The 12,228-nt window shown below is 41.0% G+C and overlaps 1 protein-coding gene across 2 annotated transcripts in view; it reads right to left on the reverse strand.

Annotated features, from left to right (window-relative positions):
* The window catches only part of PRNP (prion protein), a 19,156-nt gene extending 6,938 nt beyond the window's left edge, over positions 1–12,218 (reverse strand). Inside the window, exons 1-2 of one of the 2 annotated variants that reach the window (XR_550948.1) lie at positions 12,157–12,218; positions 9,131–9,228 (exon numbers count right to left, since the gene is read on the reverse strand). The gene's annotated coding sequence lies outside the window, so the exon portion shown is untranslated. The remainder of the gene's footprint in view (positions 1–9,130; positions 9,229–12,156) is intronic. The other variant, XM_008578954.1, reaches the window with a different exon arrangement.
* Between the last annotated feature and the right edge of the window lie 10 nt (positions 12,219–12,228).

A 12,228-nucleotide genomic window follows, 5' to 3' on the forward strand; every position in this document is an offset into this window, starting at 1 on the left:
CTTGGTGTTGTCAGCACCACGCTCAGCCAGTGAGTGAACTGGCCATCCCTATATAGGATCCAAACCCGTGGCCTTGGTGCTATCAGAACCATACTCTCCCGAGTGAGCCACGGGCCGGCCCAGTATATGCATGTATTGAAACAGCACACTGTACCCCACAAACATGTACAAGTAAATGTTAAAATAATAATAATAAAAAAGAATTCCATCAACTTCAAAGATCTCTAAAGTTAAAGAGAAAAGATATTTGTATTTCTTAGGATTATGAAGAGCCAAAGAAATAAAAAGTCCAGTCAAGTAAAAAATAAATAAATAAATTTAATAAATTAAGAAAACATTACAGGCAGTGTATTTAGACACTGATGAGTGAAAAATTAAAGTTATAAAACATTTTTAAAAAAAGAGAGATCATGTCAATTAGGAGTTCTGGAGGCTCTTTTGGGAGGGGGCCAGAGGGGCAGGGTCCTGGGACACCCAACTGAGTGCTCCATTCTCCCCCACATCTGCCAGCGCCCAGGCTCTGCAGGCCTGCTTCCCCGACCTACTCAACATTTTCTCATGGGGCCCACCTCCTGGCCTCCCTGCTGCTCACACACCTTATGGAACTGAATTAGGGAATGATCACCTCAGTCACTAACTCCCAGTCTAAAGGCTTTTTATGTCAATGACTTTCTCATTCACTCCAATGAGTCAAACCTGCCCTGGAGTTATTCCTGAATTTTCTCAGAGCCTACACTGGATTTTTTTTTGCAAATCTTATCAGCTTTACCTTGAAAATAAATCCTATGTCCCTTTGCTTCTCAGCAGCTCCCGTCCAGCCTCCCTGCTTCTCCTGTAGTCCCCACCATGTGTTCTCCTTTTTCTTCCAATTTATTTTTTATTGAAGCATAATTGATTACACATATTTGTGGGGTATAAAGTTGAGTATCAATAGTTGTGTACAATGTGTCATGGTCAAATCAGGATAGTTAGCTTATTCATCATTACAATTACATAATCATTCTTTGTGTCCATTAACCAATTTCTCATTAATTTCTCATTAACCCCCTCCCTTTACCCCTTCCCCTCCCCTTTCCATCTCTAGTAACCACAGTTCTGTTCTCTACCTCTAAAAGTTCGATGTATTATTGTGACTATTTTTCTTTCTTCCTCTCTGTCTCTTTCTTGTTTATTTATGAATTCAGCTTCCTCTTATGAGTGAGGACATGTGGTATTTCTCTTTCTGCACCTAGACTGTTTCACTTAACATAATTTTCTCCTTTTAATATACAGGTCACCTCATGCCACTCCCCTCATCCCCAGGTGGCATTCTCTCATACTCAGGATGAAATGCAAAGTCCGCCCTCCCCTCCCCAGCTTCCTGCTGCTCCTCAAACCCACAGCAAATCTCCATCTCTGGGCTTTTGCACTTGCTGTGCCCTGGGCCTGGAAGGCTCTTCCTCCAGCTTCTCATGTGGCTCAAGTCTGCTCAAATGTCTTCTCAGGGGGGCTCTTCACACCAGTCTTCCTGAAATAGCACCCGCTATCCTATCATATCCCCTGCCCCAGCTTCATTTTTTTCTAGAGCAGTTATGGGTACTTGGCTTATTCTATTGTTTGTTATACACTCATTGTTCATCTTCTGCACTGGAATGTAAGCTCCTACAGGGCAGAGGTTTCATTTGTCCACAGCAGTGTCCCTGACTCATAGACATGCAGATAAATGCTGAATAAGTAAATGAGTGTAAAAACGTCCATAATAAGTCATAAGGAATAATCACACTAAAAATTACTTACAATGGATATCTAAAAAGAAACATATTTATAAATTTCCAAAAGTCTTTTCTGCACTGGCCAGCTAGCATCTGCAATTCACTTAAATAAACATTTATTTCATATGCCAGCCAAGGTGGTAGACTCTGGCTGGCTGGAGATATTACCTGAAATGGGCAAGGTGGGAGGAAGAGGATGCTGCAGGGGATTGCCACTGAGTCAGGCTTTAAATATGCCCCGCCCAGGCTGTATGAGTCACAGCTGTCTGAGCTCATAGAGACACGTGAGCAGGCAATGACAACACAGAGTGATGGAGGCACAGAGGAGAACTGTGCACAGAAGATGGCTGTCCCCAGACACCATTCAGAGTAGAGACAGGCATTGAGAGCGGAACTGGTAGGTCTGGAGACTCTGGGGGGTAGAGCTTCAAGTGTGCAGTGGGGAGGCAGGCAGGTAAGAAAGGGCCTACAAGCAAGGTGAGCAGACATCCTGACTTACCTGGGACAGTTTACACCTATTGTTCCCACGCTAATATTATAGCACCTTTTTCATTCTCAAAAGTGTCCCAGTTTGGATGTTAGACTATAAGGTCAGCCTAGTTATAAGGCATGTTAAGTAGTCTGGACTTAATCCTGAAGGAACTGGATACTGGATAAAGTTGGATAATCATAGAATATATTAAGACAGGACAAGTTTTTTTTTTTTTGGTGGCTGGCCAGTATGGGGATCTGAACCCTTGACCTTTGTGTTATAATACCAGCTCTAAACCAACTGAGCTAACCGGCCAGCCCCAAGATGGGACAATTTTAACATCAGTTGAGAACAAGAAAAGCAACATTTAATTATGAAAAGTATTAAAAACAACATCTACATTTGAAGAATAATTTCTAAAGAGAAACTCAAAACTTACATGAGACCTTGGTGAATGTCTTTCTATCTGTGATAAAAGTAGGAAGATCTTATATTGTTTATTTATTTTTTATTGGAACTTAGTTGATTGCACGTCTGTGGGGTACAGCATTGAATATCAATACCTGTGTGCAACATTAGTATATTCAACATTATACGATGTAATCAATTTTCATGGCCTTTTACCAATTCCTCTCTTACTCTCCTCACTCTACAAATTTGGACACCAAAATTCAGAAAGGTCAAGTGGCATCTCTGTGCTTCCAGTGTTGGTTAGTGAAATTGCCGAGAATGGAAACTGGGTTTCTGAATCCCTGTTGTGCTATGACACTATTCATCTTAGATATTCTCTATAAACAGGTTGTGGCCTAGTCCTCTTGCACATTTCAAGATATTCTTTTAAGTATCTGATAAAGGTCAATACCTATTTATCATTAAGAAGAGTACTAAGAATACTCTCAGAAGACAATAGAAGGAAGCTACCCTAACTTGATAAAAGTTATAGGAAAAAACCAGCACTCATAATGGATAACCTTTGAATGCCTTCCCTTTAAGATCAGAAATGAGACAAGGATGTCCATGGTCACAGGACTGAAAGTCCTGTCCAATGATATAAGCAAAGAAAAAATAGCAGCAGGTAGAACAGCAAGGAAACAGCTCAAGCTGACATTATGTGCAATTAATGTGATCATATGCATAGAAAATCCAACAGAATCAACAAAGGTAGCATGAGAACCAATATTTGAGATCAGCAAAGTTGTGGGATACAAGATCAACCTACAAAAATCAACAGCATTTCTCTACACTAGCAATAACTGACTAGAAGACAAAACAGAAAATTATAATAGCAACCAAACTGTAAAGTATGTAGGAATCGGCTTTGCTACTAAAAAGATAAAATTTCCATGGGGATTTTATGGTGCGTGGGAATTAAAACTCTAATATAAAGAACATAGAAGATGACCTGAAAAAATGGAAAGGCATTCCATGGTCTTGATTGGGATAACTCAGTATTATGAAGATGTCAACTACCCCAAATGAACCAATAACATCAATATAATGCCAATCAAAATTCCAGGTGGATCTTTTTAGGAGTTCAATAATCTCACATGGGGAAAGAAATGCTCATGAATAGCAAAGTCAACTTTAAAAAGAAGAAGGAGAGAGGAGGGAATCTTCTGTATCAGACATGAAATCATACTACAAAGCCATAGTAATAAAGACTTAGACGGTAAAAGCTCAGGAACAGACCAACAGACCAAAGAAAACAGAACAGCAAGTTCAGAGATAAATCCATGTATGTACAATTTAACAGGAACTTGATATATGATAAAGTGGGCACAACAAATCAAACGAGAAGGAAGATTTGATACTGCTGGGAATCTGGAGAAAAATAAAACTGAATCCCTAACATCATGTGCAGAAATGTACTCTAGATGGATCAAAGACCTAAATGTGAAAGGTGAAAGTATGGCGTTAGAAGACAGGTGAATGTATCCTTGACCTGGAGAGGGAGTCAGAGAAGAACTTAAACCAAAAGCACATACCATAAGGCAAATAACTGATGAATTTGATTAGATAAAAATTAAAAATTCTTGTTCATACTGTGAAGAAGACTATATACAAAGTTAATAGAGTACACATGGCAAAAGGAAGTTGCAGTACCGCAGCCCCTCCTTATCTGAGGGGGATAAGTTCCAAGACCTCCAGTGAGTGCCTGAAACCATGGATAGTACCAAATCCTACATACACTATGTTTTTTCCTATATATACTATGTTTTTTCCTATACATACTATGTTTCTTCCTATACATACATACCTACAATAAAGTTTAATTTATAAATTAAGCACAATAAGAGATTAACAACATTAACCGATAATAAAATAGAACAATTATGAAAATATATTGTAATAAAAGTTATGTGAATGTGCTCTCTCACTCTCAAAATTTTTTAATATTTTTGGACTGCAGTTGACTGTGGCAACTGAAACTGTAGAAAGCAAAACTGCTAATTAAAGGGGACTATGTATTTAAAATCAACAGAGGATTCCCTACTAGAACCTACAAGGAATTCTTGCAGAGCAGTAAGAGACAGTAATTCCAATAGAAAAATGTCCAAAAGATATAAACAATTTACAGAAGAGGGAAACTCAAAAAGACATGAAAAGATATTCAAAATCATCAAGAATCTGATAAAATGAGACAAAGAATAATATATCACTTATGCTTATTAGGCTAGCCAAAAAAAAAAGAAAGTTGGATAATGCCCAGAGGGCAGGGGCATGGGAATATAGGAACCCACATGGCTATCAGAAGTGCATGGATGGTACAATTGAATAGAAAGAATGAAAATAAATGACTGTTCAACCAAAAAAAGAAGAAAACAGAAAGAGAAGATTTTAAAATAAACTGTCATAGTTATAAAAAAATAATAGAGATAAGAGTAGAATTTAATAAATAAAACCCAGAAAAATGTGGAATTTCTAGATATAATCAAGAGTTATTTGCAAATGTAACACACACACATATCACTAGAAAACACAACAGCTCTGTATTGGGAATGAGTAAGGGGAAATAACCTTATAAAGAGAAGGCTTTAAAGGGATAACAAATTACTAAATATAACTTTTGTTTTATGAATTAAAAATCTGTGTGTGGGGCCGGCCCGGTGGCGCACTGGATAAGTGCGCTGCTTGGGAAGCGCGGCGGCGCTCCCGCCCGAGGGTTCGGATCCCACATACAGACCGGTTCCCGCTCACTGGCTGAGCGAGGCGCGGGAGCAACACCGAGGGTTGCGATCCCGTTGCCGGTCCCCGGTCCGGTATGGGGGCAACACTGAGGGTTGCGATCCGTTGCCGGACACGGAAAAAGAAAAAAAAAAAAAAAAAAAAAAAAATCTGTGTGAGATGGATTGCCTTTCTATTAAAATACAAATTACAAAAATTAACTTTAGAATTAGTTCATTCAACAAATATTTATGGAATAACTAATAATAAGCCAGTTTTTAAAGAAATAGAAAACTAGAATTGACCAATAACAATAGAAATAGAAAAAAAGTTGTCAAAAATTACATATTGCAATGTAATATTTATCACAATAACTTATTGATTAGGTTAACAAATATTTTAAGTGTTTTCTAAGTTTCTAGTATTGTGATAGAGGCTGAGGACCCAATGGTGAAAAAGATACTTAAGTTTGGTGAGTTCAAGGACAAAAAAGGAGATCAAGGTTCTGGAGCCTTGAGGGGGAAGTTTCAATTTTATTCTGAATGCAGTGGGGAGCCATTAAAGGATCTTAATAGGAGAGTAACAGCATAGGATTGTTTTTGAAAAAGCACATCCTGACTGTTGTGTACAGAAGAAAAGTTAGTGGGGCAAGAATGGAAAAGGGAAGACAGGAAGCTACTGAAGGAAGATGGCCCAGTGGCCTGGGATGGCATCCATGCAGGTGACCAGCTGCGAATAAATGAGATGTATTTTGCAGAAAGAACCAATAACACTTGCTGATGGAGTGGATGGGGGAGTGAGAGTTGTCCGGATTTGTGGCTTTCATAACCAGGTGGATGGTAGTGATGCCGCCTACTGAAATAGGAGAAACTTGTGGTGGGTCATGCTCGGGAAAGAAAAACATGAGTTTTAGTTTGGACACATAAACTTTGCCCCACCTGTGAGACATTCAAGTGGGAGTATCAACTTAGGCAATTGTGATAAAAATCTGGATCTCAGTAGAAATAAACATTTGAGCATCTCCACCTGAGATGTAGTGTTCATGGCCAATAGGATAAAAGGTCAGGATGCAAACCTTAATATGCAGATTGGCACTGTTAGCCACCCTGACATAGCCTCCAACAGTTCGGTTGCCCAAACCCAAAAGAAAATACCACCCAACTGATTTTAACAGTTTAGTAAAAGAGGAATACACTGTGACCAATACTGATTATTTTAGGAATAAAACAATGGCTCAAAATCAGGAAATCTAATAATAGGAGGGAAAAAAAACTATCAATAAAGAGGAAAAAAATAAGATTTTCTCCAAATGTTGAAAAGTTTTCAATTGAAATCAATATCCATTCCTGATATGTTTAAAAGTTTAAGCTATTTTTAAAAAGTATCTGTAGGACTGGAAGGATAGTTCCTTTCCATTGTCAAGAATTGTTCTTACCAACACAAAACCCATACCCTATTGTAATTCTTTTTTTTTTTCTGACCGGTAAGGGGATTGCAACCCTCAGCATGGTGTTGTCAGCACCATGCTCAGCCAGTGAGTGCACTGGCCATCCCGATATAGGATCTGAACCTGCGGCCTCGGCGCTACCAGCGTGGCACTCTCCCGAGTGAGCCACGGGGCTGGCCCTACCCTACTGTAATTCTAAGAGGAGAGGCACTCCCATTAATGTGGTAAACAAGACAATAATGCAATCTATCACTGCTATTATAGTAGATGTTCTGGAAGTTCATCTAGGTATGATTTTCTAACTGGAACATCCAGGAAAATCATCCAAAAATGTCTTAGAATAAATAAGTAAAATCATTAAGGTGACAATTTTTGAAATCAACATACTCGGGTACTTCAAAAAGTTCATGAAAAAATGGAATTAAAAGATAATACAAATCCTTCCACGAGCTTTTTGAATACCCCTCGTACAAAAAACTAGTGAGTCCCTAATCAACTGTAATTAATTAAAAGATTTAGCGAGGAAAAAACACTCCATTCATAATGGCAATTAAAGGTTCAATTTATCTAGGATTTAACCTAAAAATAAATAGTAGGATTTGTATGAGAAAGCTATAAAATTTTACTGAGACATTAAAAAAGACTAGAAAAAGAGAAAGACATACAATATTTTTGGTTGGGAAAACCAATGTTGAAAGATTATCAATTCAGCTCCAAATAATCCATAAAGTCAACACAATTTCAGTCAGAATTCAAAGGGGATTTTAAAGAACATGATGAAATGATACTCAAAATTAAGAGGACTAAAGGAATTTTTAAATGAGAAGAAAATCCAGGGTGCACTTGGCCTGTCAGTAACCAGAAAGCAAGGTTACAATAAGATCGAGTGGCATTGGTACGTGAGCAGAACAGCAGAGGGATGGGACTAGTGAGAAGGTACAAAAAGACCCATGCATTGCCTCATTAGACCGGGACTGACAGTCAGAGCTGGTATGAACTTGTCCCAAGGTCATAACAGCCCAAGGCAATGGACCTAAGATCTAAGTATAGCGACCAAAGCTTTCCAGCTCATTAAGGTACTGTGCTGAGAACCAAACTTCTGATAGAACTTGAATCTTAATTGGTTAAATTGGGAAATGGCAAGGATCAAACAGCCCCCGACCCTCACCCCACACTGTCTCCAGGGAAATTTCCTGTTTTTCCTGAGCTAAGTAAACTCGCTTGTTCTATTTTAATTTTTTGAGGTTATTGCTCCTTGAAGAATTTGATGCAAGCCATACAAAATTTCGCAAGTTCTGGAGTAGTAGTTTTTCTTTGGCGCCCTGAGGCCCAGCTCTGGACTAAATCCAGGGCAAAGGGGCCCCAATCATCAGAATTACCTGAGGAACTTTTTTTTTTTTTTTTGGCAGCTGGCTGGTGCAGAGATCCAAACCCATGATCTTGGTGTTATGAGATGAGCTCTAACCAACTGAGCTAATTGGCCAGACTAACCCTAGGAACTTTTTAAAAACAACATTGCTGAAACCTATCTCAGGCCTGAGGGTGTCTAGCAATGAGATTTGGGAAATTATAAAATTTCCCCAGGGAACGGTCACTCCTAGCTAGGCTTCGGAGTCAATCCTCAGGAGTCCAATACTTAACATTTATAATGCTTTTCACAAAAGACCACACTTCCTTTCAAGTGATCACACAACACTGTAACAGCACCAAGTAGAGTACAGTAGGAGAAAAACGAATATTTAACAAATTGAGAAAAATATTCTCCCAACTATAAGAACTGCTGCACATACTATTCACTTAACTGTTATTTTATAAGGCTGTAGCCATTACTGGGTTAGATACAGACATGTTTTGAATGTTTAATATGCAGCAGTTCACAGCACATGCAGTTGCCTTGGAAGAAGAAATAAGATCTGAAAAGGGAGAATGGAATAGGTAAGTTAAAACTACACTTTAGAAAACCTGTCAGCTTGGTTTTGTCAGTTGGTTGAGAGTCACATTCAGTGTCAATATGATGCAAAAATGTTTGTCATTGTTGTTTTATTATAGTTTTTTAAATGGTTGCTCCCTTATATGATTCAGCAAAATTCTAGAGAAAGTTGTGGCCCTTTCTCTTCAAAATCAAGCCAAATTTACAAGAAATGATGATGTAATTAGGTAATGAATTACACATCTAGACCCAAGTGGCCTCAGGAGCAAGGGATTGTGATCACAGTCCTTCCTGGCTCTCATTTTCTGTGACAGTTGGTGACATTCAACCATCAAGAGACCAAAGAGGTTCTGCAGGGTACATACAATCTGTTGTGGCTGAGTTAAACTGGATTGGTGCCTCTGGGACGACGGAACGCTTTCGCTTGGCTGAAAACTGTTGTTTTTAAATATCTTCAGGAATCCTTAAAAACAATAAAAGAAAAACTATAATTGATAAATGAATCTAATAACTGCTTCTTAAAAAGAAAAACCTAATATACAAGTTACTAAACGTCTAACAAATTTTCTCAAGAAAAAAAATAGAACAATATGAAACCAGGTCAGCTAAAAATGTTTTATTCTAAAAAGCAAACATGATAATAATCTCTTCGTCTTTCTCTAACACATAGAAAACTGTTGGTCTGTTTCATAAAAATTGAAACCTGTGAACTATTTTTTTAAAATTACATTATTTAGTGTAAGCAATACATCAACAAAAAGAAAATTGAGATCACCTCTAGTTTCTATTAAAACTGATTTTCTGTGTTTTTCCTTTCAGATTTTTTTTTTTTTTTTGGCAGCTGGCCTGTCCAGGTATCCAAACCCTTGATCTTGGTGTTAAAACACAGTGCTCTAACCAACTGAGCTAGCTAGCCAGCCCTTCCTTTCAGATTTGTCACATTTGATTCATGTATGAGTAAGATAGCTTAGTTACCTGCACTGTGACTTAGCTTTTCCCCATATATCACAGGCTCCAAAATCATGATTTTTGATGGTTACATAATGTTCCTTTAAGTTAATGTGTCATGATTTTCCTAGCTATTGCCCTGCTGTTATACATTTAGGTTGTCTCCCAGTTGGGTTTAATTTTAGATCATCCTGCTTGGAATTTGCCTGCATATGGCTTATTTTTTATTTATTTTTTTTCTTTTCCTTGTTTCTTCCATTACAGATAAATTCCAGGAGTGGAGTTTCTGGGTCACAGCTTCCAACTTCTTAATGCACCATATTGCTTTACAAAAGGATTGTACTGATTTGCAGTGTCTCTAGTGGGGTATGAACAGGAAAAAGAATAAAGCATACATACCAAGGGTTAGTTTTACATAGATGGTAAATCTTTGCAACAAACCCAGGAAATAGGTATCATTTCCTCCATTTTATGAATAAACAAAAGGAAGGTCGGGAAATTAGGTAACCTGTCTGAAGTCACAAAGTTGGTTGCAGAGTCCTCTTTCTAACCTCAAAGCCCTGCCACCTGCCTTGATACCTGAATATGCAAATTTCAGGCAACCTTCCAGCAGGGGTTGCTGTTACTAACGCTGTTTTTGTTAATTTAATGAATATAAAATCATAGCCCAAACTTATTTTAATTTGCATTTTATTTTGTAAATGACTCATCATTTCACCATTTATCTACTATAATCTTAATATTTTTCCCTTCACAAGTATGAAAAACTTGTGTCACATAAAAAAACATACAAATCACATGCTAGTTCTGCTTTCTTTCCCTTTTGGGTTAGTTCTTTTTCACTGTAAGAGCTTCTCAGTATTTATACAGCTAAAATTGTTCCTTTTCATCAGTGATTTTTTTCTTCAAATCTGAGAGTTAATTTTTCCAAAGGTCTGACATTTTTATTCAATTTTCTGTTCCTATTTTTCGGATAACTAGGTTTGTAAATATCTTTAGTCTTATTCTACCCGTTGTTTTTTGTAAGAAAAGGGAAACATCTCAAATGTTCAGCATGTGGGGAATTGCTTAATAAACCGTGATGCTCTAATACAGGAAAATAACGCAACCATGGAGATCACTGGGATTACGGGGGTGAAATTGCATTACGTTGTATGTGAATCTGGAGGCTAAGAAACAAAACCAGCAAGCTGTGGCTTTGCGTTGGTGAGGAAGGATGTGACAGTCGTGGAATTACAAGATAAAACAAACAAACAAAACCTATTTGCTACAGCTACTACAAGGAGAAAAGGAAAAATCCTTTCAAAGGGACAGTAAAAATGGATTTCTCCCCACTCTTTAATAAAGTACTACAAGGAGAAAAGGAAAAATCCTTTCAAAGGGACAGTAAAAATGGATTTCTCCCCACTGTTTAATAAACTTGAAGGCGCCTGCCGCACACGTGGAGGAGGCTGGTTATCAGAGGACCTCCACCCGGCGTGGGTCCCCTCCCTTGAAGCACCCCTGATGGCAGGGTTCTCTCTCCAGAGGGACAGGAAAGAATGTGAAAAGCGAAGCTGCGGGTCCCACCTGGTGCGGGCCGCAGCCCGGAGCCCCGACCGCGGAATCCAGCCGCAGCCCCAAGCCCTTGGGCGTCTCCGCTACCCCTGCCGCGAGTGCAGGGCGGGGCCTCCACGAGACCCCTCCCCCGCCAGGGCCTGAGGCCTCACCCACGCCCGCCCCGTCCTCCGGAGACTGCGAGGGGACCCGGCTGCGGCCTCCCACAGAACAGTCCCGGCCGCGAGGATGAAGGGCGGGGCCGTCTCCCGGGAGGACGCTGCGGTGGTGACGGGAGGCCCCCGCGAGGCCCGGGCCCCGGGCAGGCTCCCCCCTCCGCATCCCCGCGGCGTACCTTCTGGGCACCGGGGAGGGGCCCGGCCTGGCCAACGAGCGTCCTGTCCCCGCCCCAGCCGCCGCCTGCCGGCTCGGAGGGTGGTCCAAATGGCCGGGAGCTGGGAACCCCCGTGGTCCCCAGGAGCCCCTCCTCGGTTCTCCCCGCCGAGCGCCCCAGCGGAGCCGGGTGCGGCCCTCTTTGGGTTCGCCACTTCCTCGGGCCTGCGGCCCGCGCGACTCGCCCGTCCCGCACCCACGCGCGGTGTGGGGAGCAATGATTAGACACCTTGGCACCAACATCCTTCCGGTGGCCTCCGCCAGCCCTCTGCCCCATTCCCCATACACGGGGGCTTTCCTAACCGGAACAGCAAAGCCCTGCAGAGCCATCCGAAAAGAGTCGAGCCCACCCGGGCAGGCCTGAGACGCGCCGCGCGCCCACCGGGGAGCCCCCAGCCCCTCCTCGCTGCCAAGGTCCAGACCCCACCCGGCCGTGCGCCCTCAGGCCTTGACTCCAAGGCCCGCGGCTCACGCGCTCGGCGTCCGCGGCCCCCGCCCCCTGCCGGCTGTTTACCTGCCTGGGCCGGGAGCAGAGGAGAAGCAGCTCGCAGCGCCGCGGCTGTCAGCGACTGGCGCGGAGGGCGGG

Source organism: Galeopterus variegatus, unplaced genomic scaffold (assembly GCF_000696425.1).
Source record: "Galeopterus variegatus unplaced genomic scaffold, G_variegatus-3.0.2 Scaffold1789, whole genome shotgun sequence".
NCBI lineage: Eukaryota > Metazoa > Chordata > Mammalia > Dermoptera > Cynocephalidae > Galeopterus > Galeopterus variegatus.